This window comes from Melanerpes formicivorus, unplaced genomic scaffold, assembly GCF_026170545.1.
Source record: "Melanerpes formicivorus ecotype bairdi unplaced genomic scaffold, bMelFor1.0.p_v2 SCAF_80, whole genome shotgun sequence".
Taxonomy (NCBI): Eukaryota; Metazoa; Chordata; class Aves; order Piciformes; family Picidae; genus Melanerpes; species Melanerpes formicivorus.
The window spans coordinates 867,501-877,500 of record NW_027142432.1 but is presented as its reverse complement, the minus strand read 5'-3'; the positions used below and the strand labels follow the sequence as shown (position 1 = coordinate 877,500).

The window sequence follows — 10,000 nt, the reverse complement described above, 5'->3', positions numbered from 1 at the left end:
AGCCACTCGTCAACTTTTTTTCTTTTCCCCGCTTTCGTTGCCGAGCCCGGGCTGGGCTCCGGCTCACGGACGAGCGAAACCCATCCAACACCGCTGAGGGTGCGCCAGCGGCCGCTCCAAACCGCCGCGCCTTTGTTCGGCCCCGCGGGTCCCCTCTCTGACCCGGGCGAAAGCCACCGAGAAGCCAGACGGACCCCTGCCCAGCCGCCTGGCGGGTGGCTTGGAGCAGCCGCTCGGCAGCGCTGCCCTGGGAGTGCTCGGCGTCGCTTGTTCCCTCATGTACGGAACTGGAGGGCCGTCAGCTCCGCGAGCGCACAACCAGCCGACCTCCGCCCAGCGGCAGGTCGCAGAAATCACGCCGGCTTGTACGATGACGTAGGCGGAGGCAGAGCGCAACAGCGACCCCTTGGCGACAAGCGCGATCTCCGCGGAGAGCACGTCTACTCGCCGAGGGAGAGCACGTCTACTCGCCGAGGGAGAGCACGTCTACTCGCCGAGGGAGAGCACGTCTACTCGCCGAGGGAGAGCACGTCTACTCGCCCAGGGAGAGCACGTCTACTCGCCGAGGGAGAGCACGTCTACTCGCCGAGGGAGAGCACGTCTACTCGCCCAGGGAGAGCACGTCTACTCGCCCAGGGAGAGCACGTCTACTCGCCGAGGGAGAGCACGTCTACTCGCCGAGGGAGAGCACGTCTACTCGCCCAGGGAGAGCACGTCTACTCGCCCAGGGAGAGCACGTCTACTCGCCGAGGGAGAGCACGTCTACTCGCCCAGGGAGAGCACGTCTACTCGCCGAGGGAGAGCACGTCTACTCGCCGAGGGAGAGCACGTCTACTCGCCGAGGGAGAGCACGTCTACTCGCCCAGGGAGAGCACGTCTACTCGCCCAGGGAGAGCACGTCTACTCGCCGAGGGAGAGCACGTCTACTCGCCGAGGGAGAGCACGTCTACTCGCCGAGGGAGAGCACGTCTACTCGCCCAGGGAGAGCACGTCTACTCGCCCAGGGAGAGCACGTCTACCTCCCGCCTGAGGGAGAGCACGGGGGGGGGGGACAAAGACAGGCGGCAGCAGCTTCGGTGAACGTCACCCGGGAGGCGACCGGGGCTGTCCCGGGGCAGTCCCGGGAAGCCGGCGTCCGACACAGGGAACCGTCAGCTGCCGGACCGGGGCGAATCCCCGCGGCCACGGCAGGGGTGGGGGCTCGAAGACAGCCGGCAGTCGCCTCGGTGAACGTCACCCGGCCGGCGACCGCGGCCGTTCCGGGGCCGTCCCGGGAAGCCTGCGACAGGCACGGGGTCCCAGCCGCGGCCGGACCGACTCGAAGCCCCGCGGCCCCGGCACGGGGGAGGCCCAAAGACTGGCGGCAGCCGCTTCGCTGAACGTCACCCGGCCGGCGACCGGGGCCGTCCCGGGGCCGTCCCGGGATGCCGGCTTCCGGCACGGGGTCCCGGCCGCGGCCGGAGCGGCTCGAATCCCCGCGGTCCCGGCAGCAGCCGGAGCCGCTCGCCCTTCGGGCTCCCGGCACCCTACGGATCCGCCGACTCGTTCGCGGGCGGCGGGGGGAGGCAGTGAAGGAGGTGCGGGCAGAAGCGGCAGCGGAGGCGGAGGGGGGGGGGCTCGAAGACAGCCGGCAGCCGCTTCGGAGAACGTCACCCGGCCGGCGACCGCGGCCGTTCCGGGGCCGTCCCGGGAAGCCTGCGACAGGCACGGGGTCCCGGCCTCGGCCGGACCCGCACTGGGTGCCGCCGCCTCGGGCTCTCGGGACGGTATGGATCCGCCGACTCGTTCGCCGGCGGCGGGGGGAGGCAGTGGAGGGGGTGCGGGCAGAAGCGGCAGCGGAGGCGGAGGGGGGGGGGGCTCGAAGACAGCCGGCAGCCGCTTCGGTGAACGTCACCCAGGAGGCGATCGGGGCCGTCCCGGGGCCGTCCCGGGATGCTGGCTTCCGCCACGGGGTCCCGGCCGCGGCCGGAGCGGCTCGAATCCCCGCGGTCCCGGCACGGGGGAGGCCCAAAGACTGGCGGCAGCCGCTTCGCTGAACGTCACCCGGCCGGCGACCGGGGCCGTCCCGGGGCCGTCCCGGGATGCCGGCTTCCGGCACGGGGTCCCGGCCGCGGCCGGAGCGGCTCGAAGCCCCGCGGTCCCGGCAGCAGCCGGAGCCGCTCGCCGTTCGGGCTCCCGGCACCCTACGGATCCGCCGACTCGTTCGCCGGCGGCGGGGGGAGGCAGTGGAGGGGGTGCGGGCAGAAGCGGCAGCGGAGGCGGAGGGGGGGGGGCTCGAAGACAGCCGGCAGCCGCTTCGGTGAACGTCACCCGGCCGGCGACCGGGGCCGTCCCGGGGCTGTCCGGGGATGCCGGCTTCCGGCACGGGGTCCCGGCCGCGGCCGGAGCGGCTCGAATCCCCGCGGTCCCGGCAGCAGCCGGAGCCGCTCGCCGTTCGGGCTCCCGGCACCCTACAGATCCGGCGACTCGTTCGCGGGCGGCGGGGGGAGGCAGTGGAGGGGGTGCGGGCAGAAGCGGCAGCGGAGGCGGAGGGGGGGGGGGGGGGGGGGCTCGGAGACAGCCGTCAGCCGCTTCGGTGAACGTCACCCGGGAGGCGACCGGGACCGGCCCGGGAAGCCATCGTCCGGCCCCGGATCCCGGCCGCGGCCGGACCGGCTCGAAGCCCCGCGGCCCCGGCACGGGGGAGGCCCAAAGACTGGCGGCAGCCGCTTCGCTGAACGTCACCCGGCCGGCGACCGGGGCCGTCCCGGGGCCGCCCCGGGATGCCGGCTTCCGGCACGGGGTCCCGGCCGCGGCCGGAGCGGCTCGAAGCCCCGCGGTCCCGGCAGCAGCCGGAGCCGCTCGCCGTTCGGGCTCCCGGCACCCTACGGATCCGCCGACTCGTTCGCCGGCGGCGGGGGGAGGCAGTGGAGGGGGTGCGGGCAGAAGCGGCAGCGGAGGCGGAGGGGGGGGGGCTCGAAGACAGCCGGCAGCCGCTTCGGTGAACGTCACCCGGCCGGCGACCGGGGCCGTCCCGGGGCTGTCCGGGGATGCCGGCTTCCGGCACGGGGTCCCGGCCGCGGCCGGAGCGGCTCGAATCCCCGCGGTCCCGGCAGCAGCCGGAGCCGCTCGCCGTTCGGGCTCCCGGCACCCTACAGATCCGGCGACTCGTTCGCGGGCGGCGGGGGGGAGGCAGTGGAGGGGGTGCGGGCAGAAGCGGCAGCGGAGGCGGAGGGGGGGGGGGGGGGGGGGGCTCGGAGACAGCCGTCAGCCGCTTCGGTGAACGTCACCCGGGAGGCGACCGGGACCGGCCCGGGAAGCCATCGTCCGGCCCCGGATCCCGGCCGCGGCCGGACCGGCTCGAAGCCCCGCGGCCCCGGCACGGGGGAGGCCCAAAGACTGGCGGCAGCCGCTTCGCTGAACGTCACCCGGCCGGCGACCGGGGCCGTCCCGGGGCCGTCCCGGGATGCCGGCTTCCGGCACGGGGTCCCGGCCGCGGCCGGAGCGGCTCGAATCCCCGCGGTCCCGGCAGCAGCCGGAGCCGCTCGCCGTTCGGGCTCCCGGCACCCTACGGATCCGCCGACTCGTTCGCCGGCGGCGGGGGGAGGCAGTGGAGGCGGTGCGGGGAGAAGCGGCAGCGGAGGCGGAGGGGGGGCGGGGGGGACGATAGTGGCGGGGGGCGGGGGGTGCTCGAAGGCAGCCGGCAGCCGGTTCGGTGAACATTCGCCGGGGCGGGGGGGGCGACCTGTCCGTGCCCGGGGCAGCCCCGGGAAGCCGGCAGCCAGCACGGGGGTCCCGGCAGCACCTGTTCCCTGCCCTGGGACTTGCCGTGCCCGGCGGCCGGTTGCCGGGTGGGGGGAGCGATGAGAGGCGGGGCGCAGCGGCCGGGGCAGCGCCGGGCCGCAGCGGGGGGCTGGGCGGGTGGGGTAGGCGTCGAGCGGCAAGCCCTCGGCTGCAGCGAATGTTCGGCGGTGCGGGGCGGGGGGGGACGGGACGACACGTTGGGGGCGCCGAGTCCGAGCCACCCCCGGCCCCAGGGGCGGCCGGAGGGGGAGGCCGGTGCCTGGCCCTGGGAGCTGCTGGGCGCCGGATGGCCGAGGGTGCGTCAGAAGCCGCCCGAGCGGTCGAGCAGGTCCTCCAGAAAGGCCTAGGGTGGCTTCGAGGGCCCCGGGAGCAGTCGAGGGAGGCCTCCAGGCAGGTCTGGAGTGGATGGGAGGCCTTCCAAAGCAGACAAGGGAGGCTGCCAGCGGGGCCTAGGCTGGCACTGCAGCCTGTAAATGGTTGGGGGGGGGGCCTCTGGTGCGGCCTGGAGTCTCTGGGTGGCGTCCAGAGAGGTGCAAAAGATCCTCTGGTGCGGCCTGTGGTGGCGGAGAAGCCTGCAGAGCGTGCGGGGGAGGCTTCTGGTGCGGCCTGGGGTGGGTCGGAAGCCTGCAGAGCGTGCGGGAGAGGCTTCTGGTGCGGCCTGGGGTGGCTGAGAAGCCTGCAGAGCGTGCGGGAGAGGCTTCTGCTGCGGCCTGGGGTGGCTGAGAAGCCTGCAGAGCGTGCGGGGGAGGCTTCTGTTGGGGCCTGGGGTGGGTCAGAAGCCTACAGAGCGTGCGGGGGAGGCTTCTGGTGCGGCCTGGGGTGGGTCGGAAGCCTGCAGAGCGTGCGGGAGAGGCTTCTGCTGCGGCCTGGGGTGGCTGAGAAGCCTGCAGAGCGTGCGGGAGAGGCTTCTGTTGGGGCCTGGGGTGGCTGAGAAGCCTGCAGAGCGTGCGGGGGAGGCTTCTGGTGCGGCCTGGGGTGGCTGAGAAGCCTGCAGAGCGTGCGGGGGGAGGCTTCTGGTGCGGCCTGGGGTGGCTGAGAAGCCTGCAGAGCGTGCGGGGGAGGCTTCTGGTGCGGCCTGGGGTGGCTGAGAAGCCTGCAGAGCGTGCGGGGGAGGCTTCTGGTGCGGCCTGGGGTGGGACGGAAGCCTGCAGAGCGTGCGGGAGAGGCTTCTGCTGCGGCCTGGGGTGGGTCGGAAGCCTGCAGAGCGTGCGGGAGAGGCTTCTGTTGCGGCCTGGGGTGGGTCGGAAGCCTGCAGAGCGTGCGGGGAGAGGCTTCTGCTGCGGCCTGGGGTGGCTGAGAAGCCTGCAGAGCGTGCGGGAGAGGCTTCTGGTGCGGCCTGGGGTGGCTGAGAAGCCTGCAGAGCGTGCGGGAGAGGCTTCTGCTGCGGCCTGGGGTGGCTGAGAAGCCTGCAGAGCGTGCGGGAGAGGCTTCTGCTGCGGCCTGGGGTGGCTGAGAAGCCTGCAGAGCGTGCGGGAGAGGCTTCTGCTGCGGCCTGGGGTGGCTGAGAAGCCTGCAGAGCGTGCGGGAGAGGCTTCTGCTGCGGCCTGGGGTGGCTGAGAAGCCTGCAGAGCGTGCGGGAGAGGCTTCTGCTGCGGCCTGGGGTGGCTGAGAAGCCTGCAGGGCGTGCGGGAGAGGCTTCTGATGCGGCCTGGGGTGGCTGAGAAGCCTGCAGAGCGTGCGGGGGAGGCTTCTGCTGCGGCCTGGGGTGGGTGAGAAGCCTGCAGAGCGTGCGGGAGAGGCTTCTGCTGCGGCCTGGGGTGGCTGAGAAGCCTGCAGGGCGTGCGGGAGAGGCTTCTGGTGCGGCCTGGAGTGGCTGAGAAGCCTGAAGAGCGTGCGGGAGAGGCTTCTGCTGCGGCCTGGGGTGGCTGAGAAGCCTGCAGAGCGTGCGGGGGAGGCTTCTGGTGCGGCCTGGGGTGGCTGAGAAGCCTGCAGAGCGTGCGGGAGAGGCTTCTGGTGCGGCCTGGGGTGGGTGAGAAGCCTGCAGAGCGTGCGGGGGAGGCTTCTGGTGCGGCCTGGGGTGGGTGAGAAGCCTGCAGAGCGTGCGGGAGAGGCTTCTGCTGCGGCCTGGGGTGGCTGAGAAGCCTGCAGAGCGTGCGGGAGAGGCTTCTGGTGCGGCCTGGGGTGGCTGAGAAGCCTGCAGAGCGTGCGGGAGAGGCTTCTGCTGCGGCCTGGGGTGGCTGAGAAGCCTGCAGAGCGTGCGGGAGAGGCTTCTGCTGCGGCCTGGGGTGGCTGAGAAGCCTGCAGAGCGTGCGGGAGAGGCTTCTGCTGCGGCCTGGGGTGGCTGAGAAGCCTGCAGAGCGTGCGGGAGAGGCTTCTGCTGCGGCCTGGGGTGGCTGAGAAGCCTGCAGAGCGTGCGGGAGAGGCTTCTGCTGCGGCCTGGGGTGGCTGAGAAGCCTGCAGGGCGTGCGGGAGAGGCTTCTGGTGCGGCCTGGGGTGGCTGAGAAGCCTGCAGAGCGTGCGGGGGAGGCTTCTGCTGCGGCCTGGGGTGGGTGAGAAGCCTGCAGAGCGTGCGGGAGAGGCTTCTGCTGCGGCCTGGGGTGGCTGAGAAGCCTGAAGGGCGTGCGGGAGAGGCTTCTGGTGCGGCCTGGAGTGGCTGAGAAGCCTGAAGAGCGTGCGGGAGAGGCTTCTGCTGCGGCCTGGGGTGGCTGAGAAGCCTGCAGAGCGTGCGGGGGAGGCTTCTGGTGCGGCCTGGGGTGGCTGAGAAGCCTGCAGAGCGTGCGGGAGAGGCTTCTGGTGCGGCCTGGGGTGGGTGAGAAGCCTGCAGAGCGTGCGGGGGGAGGCTTCTGCTGCGGCCTGGGGTGGGTGAGAAGCCTGCAGAGCGTGCGGGAGAGGCTTCTGCTGCGGCCTGGGGTGGCTGAGAAGCCTGCAGGGCGTGCGGGAGAGGCTTCTGGTGCGGCCTGGAGTGGCTGAGAAGCCTGCAGAGCGTGCGGGAGAGGCTTCTGCTGCGGCCTGGGGTGGCTGAGAAGCCTGCAGAGCGTGCGGGAGAGGCTTCTGCTGCGGCCTGTGGTGGCTGAGAAGCCTGCAGAGCGTGCGGGGGAGGCTTCTGGTGCGGCCTGGGGTGGCTGAGAATCCTGCAGAGCGTGCGGGAGAGGCTTCTGGTGCGGCCTGGGGTGGCTGAGAAGCCTGCAGAGCGTGCGGGAGAGGCTTCTGCTGCGCCCTGGGGTGGCTGAGAAGCCTGCAGAGCGTGCGGGAGAGGCTTCTGCTGCGCCCTGGGGTGGGTCGGAAGCCTGCAGAGCGTGCGGGAGAGGCTTCTGCTGCGGCCTGGGGTGGGTCGGAAGCCTGCAGAGCATGCGGGGGAGGCTTCTGGTGCGGCCTGGGGTGGGTCGGAAGCCTGCAGAGCGTGCGGGAGAGGCTTCTGCTGCGGCCTGGGGTGGGTCGGAAGCCTGCAGAGCTTGCGGGGGAGGCTTCTGCTGCGGCCTGGGGTGGGTCGGAAGCCTGCAGAGCATGCGGGGGAGGCTTCTGCTGCGGCCTGGGGTCTCTGGGTGGCCTCTAGAGAGGTGCAAAAGACCCTCTGGGTTGGGCTGGGGTGGCTCTTGGACCCCTGCCACACAGTGGGGAGAGGCCTCCGGCCCGCCACCTGTGTCCCTGTGTCCCTGTGTCCCTGTGTCCCTGAGTGCCTGAGTGCCTGAGTGCCTGTGTCCCTGTGTCCTTGTGTCCCTGTGTCCCTGTGTCCCTGAGTGCCTGAGTGCCTGTGTCCCTGTGTCCCTGTGTCCCTGAGTGCCTGAGTGCCTGAGTGCCTGTGTCCCTGTGTCCTTGTGTCCCTGTGTCCCTGTGTCCCTGAGTGCCTGAGTGCCTGTGTCCCTGTGTCCCTGTGTCCCTGAGTGCCTGAGTGCCTGAGTGCCTGTGTCCTTGTGTCCCTGTGTCCCTGTGTCCCTGTGTGCCTGAGTGCCTGTGTCCCTGTGTCCCTGTCTGTGTACCTGTGTGCGAGAGTGTCCGGCACGCCACCCAGCGGCGGCGGGCAAGCAGGTAGGCGGGTGGGCGGGCCGGCGAGGGCCAGTGTGAGTTTGGGGGGGTGGGAGGGGAGGCGGCAGCTGGAAGCGTCAGAGGAGGGGGCGTGGCTCCGGCTGGCCCCGGGAGCAGGTTCCCGGGACCGGGACCGGCTGGACCCGGCGGGTGGTTGATCCCGGGGCGGGGGGCAGAGGCGGCGGGAAGCGGCAGCTGCGTGTGCGGCGGGGGGGGTGGAGGGCGAACCGCGGCGGGAAGCGGATGCTTCAGAGCAGGTTACGGGGGCGGGGACGGACGACACCACCTGTCCCCGCCCCGGGACGGGCTGGACCCGGCGCCCTGGACCCGGCGCCGTGTACCCGCCGCCGCCCCCGCCGCCGCCCCCCTCCGCCACCCCGGGACCCCGACGTTTTTTGGCGCCCGCGCCTTTTTTTGCTCCCCGCCTGCCCGCGCTGCCCCGGGCCCTCCCCCGGGGCGGGGCGGGAGGGAGGGACGGACGGACGGGTAGCCGGGGATCTCCGAGCGCGCGCCACCAGACCGAGGCGGGTCCCGGCGGCGGCGGCGGCGGCGGCGGCGGCGGCAGCAAGCGACGGCGGGGGGGGCAGGCTAGGGAGAGAGGGGGAGCGGCATGCGGTAGGGCTGGGGGGTTTGTTTCGGGGGGGAGGGGTGGGGGGGGGGTGGCAGCGGTCAGCGAGAGCGGGGAGAGGGGGAGCGGCATGCGGTAGGGCTGGGGTGTTTTTGGGGAGGGGGCGTTGGGGGGATTAGCGGGGGGGCGGGCAGCCGAGCCAAGCGGCAAGCCGGGGGGCGGGCGAGGGCGGCTTTAGGGCCGGAGGAGCGGAGCGCAACCTGACCCGTGCAGGCTCCAGCGTGGAGAGCAGCAAGTTTTTGGGGACGGGGGACGACGGACGGGAGGGGCAGCGGCGAGAGGCTAGCTGCGGCAAGGGGCACCGGCACGGCCGCCCTAACAGCGCCGCCTCGGTCGCAGGGGTTAGAGAGCAGCCGGGCAGCCCGGGAGGGAAGCGGCAGCCCGCGAAGGGGGGAAGGGGGGGGCTCCGCGCAAACCGCTAACGGGAGCCGGGGGGTGTGGGGAGCTGGGGGTGGCAGCAGCGGCAAGAGGCAACGTCGGGAGGGGGGGCTCCGCGCAAACCGGTAACGGGGGCCGGGGGGTGTGGGGGGGGCGGTGGCGGCCGCGGCAAGAGGCAACGGCAGGCGGGGGGGCTCCGCGCAAACCGGCAGCGGGGGGGGGGGGGGCGGGGGTAGCGGCAAGAGGCAACGGCGGGAAGGGGGGGCTCCGCGCAAACCGCTAACGGGAGCCGGGGGGTGTGGGGAGCTGGGGGGTGGCAGCAGCGGCAAGAGGCAACGTCGGGAGGGGGGGCTCCGCGCAAACCGGTAACGGGGGCCCGGGGGTGTAGAGGGGGCGGTGGTGGCCGCGGCAAGAGGCAACGGCAGGCGGGGGCGCTCCGCGCAAACCGGCAGCGGGGGGGGGGCGGGGGGTAACGGCAAGAGGCAGCGGCGGGAAGGGGGGCCTCCGCGCAAACCGGCAGCGGGGGGGGGGCGGGGGTAGCGGCAAGAGGCAACGGCGGGAAGGGGGGGCTCCGCGCAAACCGGCAGCGGGGGGGGGGCGGGGGTAGCGGCAAGAGGCAACGGCGGGAAGGGGGGGCTCCGCGCAAACCGGCAGCGGGGGGGGGGCGGGGGTAGCGGCAAGAGGCAACGTCGGGAGGGGGGGCTCCGCGCAAACCGGCAGCGGGGGGGGGGCGGGGGTAGCGGCAAGAGGCAACGGCGGGAAGGGGGAGCTCCGCGCAAACCGGCAGCGGGGGGGGGGCGGGGGTAGCGGCAAGAGGCAACGTCGGGAGGGGGGGCTCCGCGCAAACCGGCAACGGGGGCGGGGGGGGAGGCGGTCAGGGGCGGGGGTAGATTTCTAGAGATGCCGGCAGACCTTCTCCCCGGAGAACAGCGCTGTTGAAGAAAAGACTGCTTCAGAACACAACCTTTAATGAAAGACGCTCGATGAAAACAACACTTAATAAAAGAAGGTTTCATGCCGACTGCCTCTCTTCATTTACGCCGCCGCGGGGGGGGGGGGGGTTGGGGGCCGGGCGGGCGATACCAGGCGGCCCTCGTCCCGGGGACCACGTCTACCCCGCGGTTCCAGCCTCCGCGCGCTAAGTGCCCGCCCGGCCGCGGGGAGCACGTCTACCTCCTGCCGCACGGCTCAGTGCACTAAGTCCCCCCTCGCCATGGAGAGCACGTCTACCTGCCAGCTCAGGGAGAG

General features: G+C 73.1%; 2 protein-coding genes across 2 annotated transcripts in view; one reads left to right on the top strand and one right to left on the bottom strand.

Moving 5' to 3' along the window:
- Positions 1–10,000, top strand: part of LOC137454324 (zinc finger protein ZFP2-like) — a 394,553-nt gene that overhangs the window by 207,013 nt on the left and 177,540 nt on the right. The window lies entirely within an intron of this gene.
- The window catches only part of LOC137454423 (zinc finger protein 850-like), a 349,726-nt gene that overhangs the window by 216,334 nt on the left and 123,392 nt on the right, over positions 1–10,000 (bottom strand). The window lies entirely within an intron of this gene.